Raw genomic sequence first — 4,519 nt, forward strand, 5'->3', positions numbered from 1 at the left:
ACTTGGGTCTTCTGCAAGAACAACCAGTGTTCTTAACCACTGAGCCATCTCTCCAGCCCCAGAGCCCCAGTCTTTTAAAACTTACTGTACAAAGTCACTGAAGATGCTTTAATCAATTATCAAGAGTCAGCAAACCCCAAAATTGTCTCTGCCCCTGTAGTGATGTAATTAGAAACTTGTAACAAATAACAGCTTCTAAGAACACACGTGACTGGAAAACAAAACATACAATGGAATGATGGGAGCATTAGTAACATCACAGACCAAAATGATAAAGAATCCACAACACAGCAGGTGGATTACACCTGTAATCCCAGCACACTCGGGAGGCTGAGATGGGAAGAGCTTGAGTTCAAGGCCAGCCTGGGCTACAGGGTGAGACCCTGCCTCAAAGAACCCCAAACAAAACAGAATGCATAGGGCACATGGGAAGTCTTAGACACAATGACATTTACCGTTCAAATTCATATCAGAACAGAAAGATTAATGCAAGCTTAGCTGACAAAGACAGAAAAAGATCAGAGGCTAAGAAATGGGAGGTAATACAATTGAAGAAAGTAGGGGCTGGAGAGACGGCTCAGCGGCTAAGAGCACTGGCTGCTCTTGCAGAGGACCCGGGTTCAATTCCCAGCACCCACATGGCAGCTAACAACCATCTATAACTCCAGTTCCAGGGCAATCCAACACCCTCTTCTGACCTCCACTGGCATTGCATGATGTGGGTGCACTTACATACATGCAGGCAATACATTTATAGATATAAAATGGTATTTTTAAAATTTTTTTAAATAAAAAAACAACTGATGAAATAGAGCAAAGCAAAATTATGTCACAGATTTATTCTTTGAAGACAAAAACATAGGTAAACTCCTGAAAAGAAAGAATTTGCAAATAAAATAAGAATTAAACTAGATGATGACACAGAGCACAGTAAGATTATCCACAACCACTATCATGATCTAGAAAAATGTTAGATGTTGAAATTAGTATAAGAGCCAGGCATGGTAGCACATCTCTTAATCCTAGCATGGAAGAGGCTGAAGCAGGAGGAGCAGGCGTTTGGGGCCAGCCTGGGCTACATTGTGGGTTCTAGACTGCTTGGGCTATATAACAACACCTTGCCTAAGAAAACAAGCAGAAGTCAGGGATGTAGCTCAGTGGTAGAGTACTTGCCTAGCATGGGTTCAGGCCCCAGTACCATTAAATAACAGTAGTAGTAATAACAACAATAATAGAAAAATAAATGACTATTCAAGATCTCTTTCCAACCCTCATAATATGCCCAAGACCAAGTCATCCTAAAGCCAAGTTTACTCAGACTCCTGACCCTGCAGGATTGGTCTTAGTGTCACCTAAAGGCCCATGTGCTGGATAGCTTTAGTATCAACTTGACACACCTGGATTTCTGTTCTAGTTTGTTTCTCCATTGCTGTGACAAAACACTCTGACCAACACCAACTGGGGAGGAAAGGGTTTACTCAGCTTACATCTCCCAGGTCACAGCTCATCACCGAGGGAGCCCAAGATAGGAACTCAGGGCAGGAACCTGGAGGCAGGCGCTGAAGCACAGGCCATGGAGGAACGCTGCTTACTGGCTTGCTCCCCTGGACCCTGTTCAGTCTGCTTTCTTACACAACACAGGCCCACCTGCCCAGGGGTGGCACCACCCACAGCAGGCTGGGCCCTCTCACATCACTCAATAATCAAGAAGATACCCCCACAGACATGGCCACAAGCCAGTCCAGTGGAGGAAATTCTCCAGTTGAGGCTCCCTCTACCCAGGTGCGTCAAGTTGACAACTAAAGCTGTCCAGCACAGTCCATATGCAAAAGGCTTACTTTCTGGGGTAATCCTATTGAGAAGCAGTAGAGCCTTTAAGAGGTGGGGCCTAGTAGGGGGGGGCTTCAGGTCATTGAGACTATGCCCTCAAAGAGGATAGTGAAACCCTAATTCTTTCTCTCTTGCTTCCATTCATGAGGTAAGCAGCTTTGCTCTGCCACACACTCCCACCATGATGTGCCAGTACAGGCACAAAGCAACAGGACCAACTGATCACGCACTGAGCCCTCTAAAACTGTAAGCCAAAATAAACCTTTTCTCTTTGTAAGTTATCTCAGGTGGTTGTTGAACAACCGATGGAAAGCTGAGTGGCATACGCAAGACACAACAGCCTCTTCTTACACAACCGAATCAGGGAGACAGCAGTCCACTCACCCTAAGGAATACGTTCACTCTATACCAGGTGAGGACAATGTGCATACACAAAAATTTGAGGCCTGTTTTGCTCTGGAACATGGGTGCAAAAACTCTCCACAAAACAGTATATAACAGAATTCACCTCTGTATTCAAACATTATTAAGACTGAGTAGAGGTCATCCCAGAATGCAAGAAGGTTCAACATTGGTTGGGGGTGGAGAAATGGCTCAGCGGTTAAGAACACTGGTTGTTCTTGCAGAAGGCCTGGGTTCAAATCCCAGCACCCACATAGCAGCTCACAATCATCTGTAACTCCAGCTCCAGCTGCTGTCTTCTGACACCTGTAGGCACTGTACGCACACGGTGCACGTACCCACATACAGGCAAAACATTCAAATACATAAAATAAAAATAACTAAAACTTTAAAAAATAAATAGACGGGTATGGTGGCACACACCTTTAATTCCAGCACTTGGGAGGCAGAGGCAGGTAGAGCTTTGTGAAATCAAGGTCAGGCTGGTCTACATAGCAAGGCTCAGGTCAGATGGGGCTACAGGAAGACCCTGTCTCAAAAAACCAAAACAAATACATAGCCACAAAGTATCTAGGAATTAACAAAGGGCACTCATTTGTGAAGATTTTTAAACATTCATAACAAAGGATATCTAAATTATCAGAAAATATCCTGTATTTATCTTTGTTTTCCTTTTTTGTCTATTTTGTCTGCATGGACATTAGTGCAACCATGTTGTACAGTTCCCTCATCTTCCAGAAGAGGGTGTCGGATCTTCTGCAGCTGGAGTTATAAATGATTGAGCCACAATTTTGGTGCTGGGCTTCAAACCTCGATCCTTTGGAAGAGCCGTCAGCGTTCTCAGCCACCAAGCCATTTCTCCAGCCCATCTACAATTTATCTTATTCTAAGACCATCATATACTCCATAAAAGCAAGAATCCTCGGGGCTGAAGAGATGGCTCAGTGGTTAAGAACACTGGTTGTTCTTGCAGAAGACCCAGGTTTGAGTCCCAGCACCCACATGGCAGCTAACAACTGTCCATAACTCCAGTCCCAGGGGATCCAACAGCCTCTTCTGAGCTCCATGGGCATTGTACCACACGGGTGCACTTACCTACATGCAGGCAATACACGTATACACATAAAATAAAAATAAAATTTAAAAACAAGCAAGACCATGTTTAGCATAAAATGTGCCTTTGTTAATTATTTATTGAATTAATGTGAAAATATCTGTTTTCCAATTAATATATTCATCTGAAATCAAAATTTAAGTAAAAAATAAAACGTAAAAGTAATGAATTTTGGCCAGGCATGGTGGCACATGCCTTTAATACCAGCACTTGGGAGGCAGAGGCAGGCAGATCTCCGTGAGTTCAAGGCCAGCCTGGTCTACATAGTGAGTTCCAGGACAGCTGGGGCTACAGGGAGACCCTGTCTCAAAAAGACCAAAAAAAAAAAAGAGTAATGAATTTTCATTCAAGAATCCCGCTTGAATTTGACAGCCAAAATGTTTATAGAAGAATAAAAAATTACATTAAATTTTTCAATTATTTTTACTTTGCACACATGTGCGTGTGTGTGTTTATGCATATATGCCATGGTACGTGTGTGGAGGTCAGAGGACAGCTTGAAAGAGTTTTTCCTTCCACCATGTGGGTCCCAGGGATTGAACTCTGGTCATCAGGCTTTGTGGCAGGCACCTTTATCCACTGAACTCTCTCACTGGCACATCTTGTGTCGGGTGGGGTTCTGGGACTTGAACCCAAGTCTCATGAATGCCCCAGCCCTAAACATTTTTAACCCCTTCCCTCCAGGCATTGGCACTGCACAGCTAAAGAAAACAGTAAGACATTAACACGAGAAAAACTGCATGTGGGCTGTGTAGAGATGGCTGATTTTTCTATAAATCTGAAACTGTTCTAACACTGTTTTCAGTGCTTGAAAGCAGTCTGGTACTGACCCTGCTGCAGAGGGGCAATAATAAGCCAGTCAGGGGGTTCTCATGTTGTGGACGCGTGTACACTGCGGCACACGTATCTGGGAGCAGAATTGCTGGGCCCTTGAGGGTGCAGGGCTTCAGCATCCATGTTCGGCCGAATGGCTTCCTAGATCCTGTGAGTCATTTACCCTCACACCAGCTGACCGTGACCATTTCAGTTGCTCCATTTCCTTAACAAACTCCTATATTTCCCAGACCTAAGAATCAGCCAATTGAGTGAATGTGAAGTTGCATCTTGGGTCTGCCATGTGTGTCCTCCACCGACAAGTGAGGCTGGACTCATGTTAACATGTTTACAGATCAG

The sequence above is a fragment of the Nannospalax galili genome, unplaced genomic scaffold (assembly GCF_000622305.1).
Source record: "Nannospalax galili isolate Female #2095 unplaced genomic scaffold, S.galili_v1.0 scaffold290, whole genome shotgun sequence".
Lineage (NCBI taxonomy): Eukaryota > Metazoa > Chordata > Mammalia > Rodentia > Spalacidae > Nannospalax > Nannospalax galili.